Below are 12,107 nucleotides of genomic sequence, written 5' to 3'. Positions count from 1 at the left end.
GGTCGTTTGGCGGCATCCCTGTTACGAGTTGGGCTGTTCTTGGTCCTAATGACCAAGCGCTCACGTGGTGAAAAGGTCCCCGGCGCTGGCACGGTGCCCGGTCATCCTATCGGAGGGGCTAGCAGGGGCAGGGGAAGGGGCTCGAGGTCCCTGGTGCCTTCGGGAACCCCTGCGACAAACGCAGCCTGTCGCTCACCGGGGTGTCACACTGCTGCATCCCACAGGGAGACGGGAGAGGTCACGACACCCTGAAAAACAGCGAGTCCTCCTGATACCAGAAGGGTCCAGCCCAGGAGCACCCGAGCGGCGGTGGCGGGGCAGCAGCTCTGGCGAGCACCGGTGTCCCCGTCCCACTGCGGCTCCCGGGGAGCGGAGCAGGGGACCCCCGCGTCCCATCGGCGCAGGCCAGCGCTTACCAGGGGAGCTCGTCACTGGAGGAGACTTTGGAAAATCTGTCACCAGGGAAATGGCTCTGTGTGCTGCGTGGAAGAGCACGCCGCGGTGCTTGGGTGCTGCCACCCCGGCGAGGGCTCCGCTGGCCGGAGGGAGAGACCGCACCGGCGCCCGGCTGAAACACCCAGGGAGAGAACACGGGACGTATCCAGCCGGTCTGGCACAGCTGGCACATGGCGCCTGTGGTTCAGGCGGAGGCTGTGCTGCTGGCAGGCTCCGGCAGGTCGGAATTACAGACCTGCAGGAAAGTTGCAGCAATTCGTAAAAGCACCGGCAACGTGTTGTCACCCTCCTGGCAGCAGAAAACGGGGACCCCCAACAGCTGAGCCCCCCCGGCTCTGAGCTGCTCCGCGGGTCCCTCGACCTCGTGTCTGGAGTTTGCCTGTATTAAAGGCAGTAACTTCCAGGGCAAGACTCCTCACGTGGCCGGGCAGACATGGGCAGGCGGGCTCGCCGGGGGCTGCCGGGAGCCCGGCGCTGCTCTGCGGGGCCACTGCCGCACGCTGCCGGCCACCGAGACCCCGGGAGCGCGTCCCACCGGCAGCGGTGGCACTGCAGCCTCTCGGTGACATCTCCCGATGGCTGACCCTCTCCATGAAGATTAATGGAAAGTGTCTGCCTCCGATGGTGCTGCCGATTCAGTGTGTCTGGCTGCTAAGAAAATGAGACCTCCGTCCCCAGCCCACCGCAGGGAAAAGGCTTCATCTTCGCCCCAAAAGGGTCAGAGGCTTGGCAGCCCGCTGCTCGGGGTTGGGTTTTTCCTAAGGAGAAGCTCAAATTCTGTAGATCTCAGCAAAAACTGTGGGAAGAACTCAAATATGCAGAAAGCACTGATTTTCCACGTGGATGCATTGCCATTAGCCCTGCCCATTAATTAGAATAATGCTAATTGTTATGATAATGATGATTATATACACCACTTCATATATACTGAGATTGGAAATATTTAAAACAAACCCTTGCAAAAGCTGCATGCTTTTATCAAAGCCAGTAACGTCTTAGATAACATTTTTAAATGCCAAATTTTCTATGAAAATGTATATTTATATCAACAAAATTAAATTTCAGCTTAAGCTTCTTATTATAAATAAAAGAAAATAAGTCAATAAAACAATAAATATCTAACTGAATGAAGCAGAAATTATATCCAATTATATTTTCTTTAAAACCCAATTTATCTGCCAATATTTTCTTTAAATGCTCATGTTACTTTTTCACTTACTAACAATAAATGCCTGGATGCATTTCAAAGTGGTGCCTTTTCTATTATTTCATTTCCTGGAGTCCTCAGCTTGAAAGGACATTAATAGCACACTATAAATAAAAAAAAAGTTACTTAAGGATTTACAGCTGAGGATTTCTATGGAAACAAACCAAAGAGGGGAGTTTGCATCAGCGTGGGGGTGGTGGATGGAAACAAAGAGCACACACTGAAAATAGAAAAGAAAGTTCAGCTGCCACATGGCAACCCCGGGGCCTCCTACCTGCGCCCGGGCTTTGTGTCCCGGGGGTCACCCGGGGGGGCAGGGGGCCGTGCGGGTGCCCCGACGCAGGGTACGCCCTGCCGGCCGCCCCGTGGGTCGCGGTGCTGCTCTGGCACGGTAGCACCCACGGGAGAGGGGGCAGTTTGGCGTGCTGGGAGGGGGTTGCTGCCGGAGCCCCTGCCTGTGCCCAAGACGAGAGTCTCAGGAAAGCCGCAGGGACGGTCCCGCATGCCGGGACGCTGCGGAACGCTGGGACGCTGTGGGCTTGGGGCATCTCCTTTGCCCTCGCTGCCCTGGTCCCGCACTTGCCCACGCTCTGAGCATCAGCTGGCGATGAGGAACGACTCCATCGCTAGCCCTCGCAAATGGGAAGCGGATTTCCAAGTGAGAGGGACCAAAATGACTTGCATAACATAGGAAACAATTCAACAATCAAAAAATCTTTCACTACTTAATAGGATTTTATAAATTGAATTATCTCTTTAAGCGCTGACAGTCCTAGCCTATCAATCAATTAAGGGATGCCAGGCTTGAGCCTACAGACTCACTTAGTGGGAGTGCGCTGCTGTCAGTGTGCTGCTGTTGGGGCACCTTGCTCTTTTAACATGTCATCCCCCCCTCCACGAAGTTGGGGCCATGCCAGGGGCTGGGCAGGGGCTCCCCCCACCCACGGCAACGGTCCCACGGGACAGCCCTGCTCCGGCCCCAGCCTCCCGGTCGGGGCCACGTCTGGGACGTTTGGCAAGAGGCGGCACCTGGGGCATCGCTGGAACGTGTGGGGTTGGCCCGGCTCCCTGCCCGGCATTGGCACCCCAGAAACAGGTGAGCACCTTGCCCAAAACGGGGGCACAAGCACGAGCCCGCAGCCCCCGACTGCCAGCCCGGGCACCCGCCTTGGGCTCTGCATGGCTGCCTGCTACTGAGACATCGTCTCTGACCTGCACAGAAATGGGCTCTTCTCTCCACCACAAGCTCACTGTAAACCCAGTGCCCTACAACACTTCTGGTTTCCACCATTTGACGATGGCTGAACTTGAGGTTTTATTTCCACCATCCTTTCTCGTGGCCAGCCTCAGAGCATGGCATGTTTCACCATTCAACTGCAAACTGCAAAAAAGAATGAAAGAGCTTGCAAGGAAACATGTTATCCAGCCTTAATTATTTGTTGTGGATATATTTTGCAGCTAAAATGTCCTTTCAGTCCTTTATATTTGTGGCAGCCGCTGGGCAGCAGGGCACTGCAGCATGGCCATAAGGTCAGGCCAAGGGGGCCGAATCCAGCTCACGTGTTTCTGGAGCCGGACAAACCCACGGATGGGCAGAGGCCTTAGGTGACCTCTTTGTCATGAGTGCAGTCTTTCTGGTAACTTTCGTTTAGGTTTCTGCAATTTGCCTCCCCACACTAAGTGTGTATTAATGCAGTAGGTGAAGCTTGCATTATTGATGGCGTGTAGGACCAGGTGTTCACAGACGAAAGGTTAGTTTATTAATCCACTGGGAGACCTTATGAAAAACAAATTCAGGTAAACAACATATTTTTCTTGACTGCTTTTCAAGATTTAAGGCAGGGATCCTGTTCTCCGAGTCTCTTTGACGCATTTCCATTGCACTCTGTTATTACATTCTTCAAAAAAGAGAGATTGCTTCTCGTGCCACGTTCTGGGGAGAGAGAAACCTAATTGAATCTGCTGCCCGTGTGCACTGGACAGCATCTCCTTCCCAGTTATGGATGGTCTTGAGAGTTACTAAAACACACAGTCAGGCCTATTTGAAAGACATTTTTCTGCTAGGGGCCTGCCGTACCAATGCTGTATCCCCTCCTCTCTCCATCTTGGGCAGCCTGTGCCTGCCATCCCCATCCTCTCCCGTTTTGTGCCCCGCAGAACCCAGCCTTCCCCGTCCTGCAGCCCTTTCTACTGCGCCAGGAGCAAGTTTTATTGCGTTTTTTGGTCTGCCAAGCCATGGGGAGGGGAAAATGGGTTTCCGAGTGAACCCTCCTGTGTGTTCCTCTCCGGTGAGGAGCTGGGGTGGTGAGGGGCTCTCGGGGCTGGCACTGACGCCTGCCACCCCCTGCACCCCTGCGGTGCCCGGCAGCACCTCCCTCGCCTCCCAGCACCACGCCGGTGCTGTGGGAAGCCGGACTTGGCAGGACAAAGCCACCGATGCGGAGCTCACTGCTGAGCCTGCTGGATGCCCCGGCACTGCCGGCAGGGACCAGCTCACCCGCGGCTGCCCTGGGTCCAGCGGGGATAAGGTGGTGGCTAATTTGAGGAGGAATCGAGCAGCGGAGTGCCGGGCACGGAGTGTGGCTGGCTCAACCCCACTGCCCTTTCCATGTGCTTCTCATTTAACCTTTGAGCTCAGGAGAGAGAAATCCCTGTGCCCCGTGTATGACCACTGGAACTTGATTAAGCACTGAACTTTAATTAATTGACTGGCTTGGAGTAATAAGGTTTGCCGATTCACTTTGCCCAACAAAGAAGTGAATAGTTAATTTACATTAACTGTCAGGTGTGAGGGCTGCCGTCGTGCAAAGAGCCGTTCTCCACCACCCCACCATCAATCAGGTGAGGTGCAGAGCACGCGGGCTGCCCGCCCCCCCTCCCCCCAGCCCCCACACTCCCTCCACCACCGACGTGCGTCCTGGACGCCTCCACGAAAGCCCGGACCCTTGGCTGGAGCCGCTGCAAGCAGGCGAAGCCGGAGCGGTCAGTGACCCGCTCCGGCTGAGCCGACGGGGAGTCGCTTCTGCTGGGTGCTGGGGGCCTTGGGGACCCCTCCCGCACGCCCCTGGCCGCTGCTCAGCCCGTGCTGCCGCTCCCGAGGGGAGAGCGCCGGGGACAGAGGTTTGCCGTCAGTCACGCACGATACACCGCTACTGGCATTTCACCGCCAGCAGTTGGGGAAGCTTTCCAAATGTCAGCTTCCCATCCAGTTCAATTATTTCCACCCCGTGCCTGCATGATGAAAGGTTACAAGGTAAATCCCCTCCACCCGGCATGTGCCGTGGAGCCGAGCCGCGGTGGCCGGCGAGGAGGAGTGCGTGCCGTGCCACAAAACGCTTTCTGGCCACAACGGGCTTGGAGCAGGAGGGCGAGACACCCAGAGCACATGCCCTGCTTGTTTCTTCAGCGTGCATCTTCTGCTCTTTAAATTGATTGGCACTTTCTATTTGAGGAAAAATGAGTTCTTAAAATTGAAATACCGGTTATTGTTATGGTAATACAGCGGGGCTGCAGCAGGAGACATTTTAAGATACAAAAAAGGTTAGTTTAAATCAAGCAACTGATAGGTGAGTCTATATAAAGTACTCAGGACTAATGAGTCCAGAGGTCTCTACGTATTGGGTCTGGACCCCTTAATGCTGCTGATTCAAGTGGTGGGTGCAGGTAATAACCAAGATAACCTGAGGCCTCTGAGATCATTATTGCTTTATCACGTTTTGTATAAAATATTTTCGGCCTCATTTAGGATGTCAGCCTCTATCAAACGTTTCCTTGCATTAAGAGCACGGCGCATCCCTGCAACACTGGCATACCTAGAACTCTCGCCGTCTGCCAAGGGAGAAGCACTCGGGGCACCCGGGAACCCTCTTAGGGGGACGTGGCACTGAGCAGAAGATTTATGAATAATGTAACAATAAAAGTACTGAGTCCATATTAGCACGACATAGTGACTGATTCCCAACATATGTTATTGCTTTCTCTCATCTTTACCTGAAATTAGTAATTTCAAGTCCATACCTTTATTTGGAAAATAATAGTACACACAGAATTATAAAAGTTTAATACGCTCTCCGTAAAATGAAAAATGAGCGGTTATGATATTGTCTAACACTTTCAAATGTGTTTATTAATTCATGTTTTAAATCATAAGTTTCATTCTGCAGGAGAGTCATACACAGCAATAAGCAAGTTTTAAAATATTAATGAATAAACAATATTTCTCTATTGAAATATAACATGCTTCTTTGAACAATGTACCAACGGTAATAAATCACAACCAGCAGAAAATTGCATTTCATATTTAATACAACTTGAACTCTGCCTTTTTATAAATGATATCTTTTTTGTTTAATTGGCGTCAGTTCAGATCTAGCAGATTGCTAATAAAATTCTGGATTTCCATATTTAATGACGCGTGCTCCTGATGCTGAATTTTACCACAAAAAATACAGCCTTTTATTACCCTAATAGATAGCGTTAATAGGTGACCTCGTATCACGAGCAACAGCCCCACGTTCTCTCCCGAAGCCTCGCCTGGGCTCCCCAGCAGCGAGGGCTGAGGGGCAGCCACGTGCCGTCCGCGGACGCTGCTGGCAAAGCGCGGCGGGCCCCAGCGCCAGGCCCTCCGCTCCTCGGGGGAGCGCCCGCCGTCTGCCCCCTCCGCTTCCCCGAAGGCGGCAGGGCTGGACGCGCTGGGGCCGGAGCCCACCTGCAGGCCTTCCTGCTCCCCTTCGGGCCTGCGCTCTTCTTCTGGAGAAGGGCACCGTCGCCTCGGTGGCAGCTTTGGCCGGGCGAGCGGCTGGGTGGGCGGCCTCCACCCCGGTGGGGACCGGGCACCACCAGAGCTGCCCCGGAGCCGCAGCGAGGGGCGCTCCCAAAGCCCTCCAGGCATCCCCCTTCTCCCACGTGCCATCCCCAGAGAGCTGAGCGCGTTGGGGCAGCCGGAGGAGGAGGAGGAGGAGGAGGGCGCCTTCCCCACCAGGCCCGGAGGTGTGCTCCTCAGGGACACCCACGGGTGTCCCCCCCCCAGGGGAGCCACCACCCACCTCAGGAAAGGGGGGTCACGCAGGCAGGGCACGGCCACGTGTGCCACGTGCACACCTACGGCACCCCTACACGAGCAGGCACGTCTGCGCCCGCATTAGTAGCCACAGCTATGAATGAAATTAATTGGTTTTAATTAGCCTGTGTAAACAAGATCCTTAAATTTGTTGCCACATGAGGGTTTTGGCAGTCTCCGATAAATTAATCCTTTTTATTATATCAATGACAGGAAGATGATCAAATAGGCTTTGATATAGATTTTGGGATTTATCACCTAGTAGCACTCTGATATGCTTGAACTTTTTTTCCCTCCTGCGGCTGCTGGAGGCAAGAACGAGGCTACAAACGCCATTTGCTTCAGAGCCTGCTCACAAGTGAAACGGGGGATTTAGTGATAAATGGACAGGAGATGCAAGGGAAACTTTGAAGAAGTTTGTCTTTGGGACTTGTTGGGGAAGTAGAGTTTTCAGTGGGTAGGGTCACGCGGGGAGAGATGTGGGGGTGAGGGGGACCCTGTAACGAGGCGTAGCAATTAGTGAGTCTTGGCAGCGCGCCCTGCAGCCGGAGGCTGAGCTAAACTGGCAGCACGGTCCTGGGCTTCACCTCCGACACCGGGGCACACGGTGCCTTCGTCCAGCCTTTCCCGCCGGAGAGCAGAGGATGGCGGAGGGGAGAGCTGGCACAGGGCAGGGGCGACGGGTGAGTGCGGGAGGGACAGCCCCAGACCCGCAGCCCCCGGCCGAGCGGCTCCGCTCCCGGGGACCAGGACCATCCTGCAGCTGCCCACCCGACACGGCGCAGCACAGAGCTGGCCCACGGCTTTTCCCCGCTGACTCAGATGATGCTCCACCGTGCTCCGAAAGAGCGGTACGTATGTGTGGATGAGGGCAGCACCCTGGGGCTTTCGGGCTGCACTAAAGACGGCGTGGTCACAGGCATGGCCTTAGCGCGGGCAGCAGGAGCCCGTCAGCTGCCATTTCATGGCATCGGCAGCTACACCAAGACCTTCCCTGCTTAACCTGCAGGCTCAGGCTGTGCCCAGTTCCCTCGGCACAGGGTCCCCATTGGGCTGGCCTGTAGACATCTTTCCTCCCACTGTGCCGAGACGGGCTTCACCGGTGCTGCAGGACACTGCGGCAGGGCTGGTTCCTGCAGCAGATTTGCTCTGGCATGTCACAGCTGATTCCCCAGGTACTGCTAGGACGCAGCCCGGCACCTACGGCTCAGTTGTCAGCCAGGATTTTAAATATCAGCACCATCCTTCCCACTGCCACCCACTGCAGGAAGGAGCGAGTGGCTTTGTATTTCAGGTGCATGGGGAAAACAGACCCGGTGGCAGACGGGCTGCCCAGGGTGCCCAGCACACCCGTGGAAGGCGAGCAGCACCCACATCCCGCCTGGAAAGCCCAGGAGACCAATTTAGAAGCCGTGCTGTCCCAGGCGTCCCCTCTCCACCACGGGCATGACGGCCAGGGAGCTGCTGCGCACAAAACCTTCTCCTGCTCTCCACCACCAAGGGAAGGATAACTGGATGGGAATTCTAATCATATATTATATTACCGTGTCATATTAGACTAATAAAATCCTAATATGATACAGGAATGGGGAGCATATCATAACTCCTCTGTGGCTAATACAATGCATGCAATAAATCACTCCCAGAGCTTATCCTTAACAATTGTATCAGTGCTTTCTGTGTCATGCTGATAACTCAGTCCCTCTGATCTAATGGTTCACTTTTCTTCACAGTCCATATGGCAGTGACATTAAAGCTAATGAAATAAAATAAAATTTGCCAATCTTTGAAGAATTCCATTCTTTAAAAAGATGTATTTTATTAACACAAACTGGAAACATCTTCAGTTACTCAGAGTTATTTTTATCACATTGGAAATACATGGCACAGATACTGGCATCAGCATCTTACATCCAACTCACATGTGGTCTTTGCAAAAGACGTCGCTACAGGATAACACCGCACCGTTCAGCCTAGCACACTTAATGCCAAGTTCACATCATCAGCGGAGCTGCGCTCATTGAACCAGTCCCGTGGGGCATGGATTTTGCCATGCCGGAATGTCGCAGTCTCCCTGACTCTTCCCTTCCTGGGCTGAGGATCCCTCATTGCATCCAAGGCCACGTACAGAGGGAGCTGGGAGCTCGGTGTCTGACTGCCAGGGAGAGTAGGTCATCACCTGCTTCGCTTTTGGCACACGGAGGTTTGCTTTTCTTCACGGGGCTGTGAGAGGGCTGCAGGGCTGCTCCTGCAGCTCTGCGAGTCGCAAACCCGGGTGCATCTGCCAGGCGCCGTTTCTCCCTGGCTGCGGGGCTTCTCACAACCCCTCCTGCAGGGCGGCCCGGCCACCGGCAGCTCCTCGGCGCAGCAGCCGTGCTGCGGTCCCCCCCGGCCCAGGTGCCGGACGGAGGTCGGACGGAGCTGGGGCTGGTCCCAAAAGCAGCTGGTCCAGCCGGGCACCGGGAAGCGCTGCGGGTCTCTCCTCCAGACACCCTCGTGCTCCCACAGCCCCATGCTGCGCAGCATGGCGATGGCGGTGACGGGCGCCTTCGTCAGGCACGGGAGACGGCGATTCCTGGCCATTCCCGCTGTGCTCTGTGCGGGGTCTCCAGGCTGGCACCTCGCGGGGCTGGCAGGAGCCACGGCCACGGGGCACGGGGCTGGCAGGCGTTGCTCCTCTGCCACCACGGTGCGCTGGAGGCACGGGGCTGCGGCGGCTCCGGTCACGGTGACGCCCACGTGCGCCAACAGCTCAAACTTGGGCACGGGGAATCAGGATGGCGGCACTGAGCGGTCCCACGGGCGGGAGGGCTGAGGGTCTCCTCCCCACTCCAGGATGGGTGCGCGGTCCTGCGGCAGAGGTCCCACACGCCCGGGGGGGGGGCTGCAGCCCCCATTCAGGGTGCATGCACGAAGGAGGGATCCTTGCACGAGTAACTGTTCCTGCGCGAGGCTCTGACGGCCCTTCGGGGCGTAGCTACTGGGTGAAACACAATACCATCAACAGCATGATCCTAATACTGGTGCTTGCAGTAAACCTTTCTGATGTGTGATCAAGCCTCAAGGATAAGATGTTTATTATTTGCCATGTAACCACGTGGCTGTTCTCCAATGTAAGGAAAGGCCAAATTGCACTTGTAATTCAAAGGGACCCAAAGCCTTAATGCTGTAAAGAAGCACGCTAATGATGCCCAGCGGGCGCGGGGCATGCAAGTGCGGCCCAAAGGTTGTTGATGGCCTTCCTATGAACCTCCTCAGTGTGTGACAGGTCCTTGCCTGTGGCCAGCAGAGATGTGATCAAGATGAGGGACGTCTGTGTGTTCATTACGCTGCCTACGCCTCCACTGACACACTTTACATTTAAAATACTGTTTCCTTTGAGCTGGAGCATAAACACCGAGCGTGTGGACTTGGGGAGCTCCATTAGCAAATGCAAATCGTTCGGCGCTTTGTCCTCTGCACACAGAAGTCTTCGGAAGTCCACGGTCCCCATCTGCCCCAACTCTCGTTAACTGATAATGAAGGCTTTGCAATGCATGTCTAGTTATTTACTTATTTATTTAAATGCACCACCTGTAGTGAAAGAAGCAATGTTCAATTCTAAAACTGATCGAGAAGTTGTATCTGCTCCGTAAACAAAAGCAGAAGCAGTAACTGGTGCACAAGGGCACGCAGGATGCAGAAGGAGAAGAGTGTGGCCGCGGTCCTGGGGGTGAGAGCAGGTAAACAAAGGTATTTTACAAAATAACCTGATACAAGAATTGTTGATAAGAAAAGCTGACCCACAAGCTAATTGAATCATGCAAATAATCGTTTAGCCACCAAAACAACACCTAAAGGCTTGAACAGCTGACTGGAAAGGAAACGTGACGGGCAGGCGGCTCCTCCGAGCGCAGCCTAGCCTCGGCTCCAGCCTAGCACGGGCTGGTAGTAGTGAGCGCTAGCCCTCCTCCTGCCTAGCTACACTAGCCCAAGTAGTAAGTAGTTATATTTATCAAAGACCATTTGCTGCAAGTGATTAACGTTAATTTGATTTCCTGTGAGTCAATTTCCTTGAGATATGGTAAATAGGCCATTACCTGTTATTGACCTTTACTTTATTAAAAAGATTTAAAATTAGCATTTATATATATACGTCCTTCCAAAAAAGTTTTTTTAATAAAGAAAAATATTTTTATAATCGCATTACACTTGCTAGCTGAGGCTGTCATTCCAAAGTTAATGTTAAATAAAGATGGTAATTAAGAGTGAATATGATGATGATTTTTAAACTCATCTAAAGGACTGACCCCTTCCTTCGCCTCCACTTGAATTTTTGCTCCCGAGCAGAGCAGCGTGGAAGCGGAGGCAGGGGCTGGCTGGGGCAGCCTGCGGGTTGGGGAGCCTCTGCCCTGCAGGCGCTGCTCCTGCTCCTGCTCCCTGCCAGGATGCACCTCTCCCAGGATTTCCAATATCTCCTCCAGGCAAGAGGGCACAACGGCCTACTGGTATTTAAAGAAATGCTCAGCTCCTGCTTCATGACAGCTTGCACTTCTGGTAGCCTACTCATCTCCTAGGTCTGGCTTAAACTGAGCAGGAAGAAATTACGTCAACGTTTGATCATGAAAGCAAAAAGTTTATTCATGTTTGAAACTACATATAACTACCACGAGGAAGACTTTTCAATCCAGGGTGTAATCCAGTTAGAAAGTAACACGAAACGGTTTAATACATTAGAATCACTGCCACAAATTATTTTCATGACTCAATCAGTTTCAGAATCGCATACAATACAAAAGAGAGAAAGAAAGGGCCCCCTGTTACACAGGGGGAAATATACAGTACTGAATACTGAAGTCTGTATGCATTACAATTAGTTGTTGGTTTTTGCGTGGATTAGTAACAAGATGAAGAACATTCAAAATGTTTCTCAGTATTTACAACAGTTTCACTGTTTTGTGTTAAACCTAAGACCCCATGTTTCCACTTCCGCTTCTTTAAAAGTTGCCAATGCAACCCTGATTCTTTTAAAAGATTACAATGTACATTACATTTCATGGGGAAACAAAGAGTTAATTACAAGATGCAAAAAGATAAGAAAGAGACAAACTACAGCGTGAGTATCGTTCAGAGGTAGTAAGTGAGCACTCTAAGCTACAGAACATGTTGAAAGTCTATTGGTTTGTATGAGTTCGCATGAGGTAATAAAGCTGTGTTTGATTGGTGAGATGTATAAATACTCTTTTGCTACACTATGTACAACACTCCATATGATGGTGCTTTTTTCCTTTGCTTTTTCCTTTGTTTGTTTGTTTGTGGTTTGCTGCCAAGAGGAGGTAACAAATCTTGGCAGGCGTGTGCAGCACCTAGCTCGTACTGTAAAACCCCGGGTCTTGGCTTTCACAG

At 53.0% G+C, this 12,107-nt stretch overlaps 1 protein-coding gene across 1 annotated transcript in view; it reads right to left on the bottom strand.

The window, feature by feature from the left end:
* Positions 1-9,302: 9,302 nt before the first annotated feature.
* Positions 9,303-12,107, bottom strand: part of PBX3 (PBX homeobox 3) — a 117,887-nt gene continuing 115,082 nt past the window's right edge. The window contains exon 9 of the mRNA XM_049831628.1: positions 9,303-12,107. This exon is cut by the window's right edge and continues 787 nt beyond it. The gene's annotated coding sequence lies outside the window, so the exon portion shown is untranslated.

This window comes from Accipiter gentilis, chromosome 29, assembly GCF_929443795.1.
Source record: "Accipiter gentilis chromosome 29, bAccGen1.1, whole genome shotgun sequence".
Lineage (NCBI taxonomy): Eukaryota > Metazoa > Chordata > Aves > Accipitriformes > Accipitridae > Astur > Astur gentilis.
The sequence above is the reverse complement of the archived record's forward strand: the minus strand, read 5'-3'. Positions and strand labels throughout refer to the sequence as shown.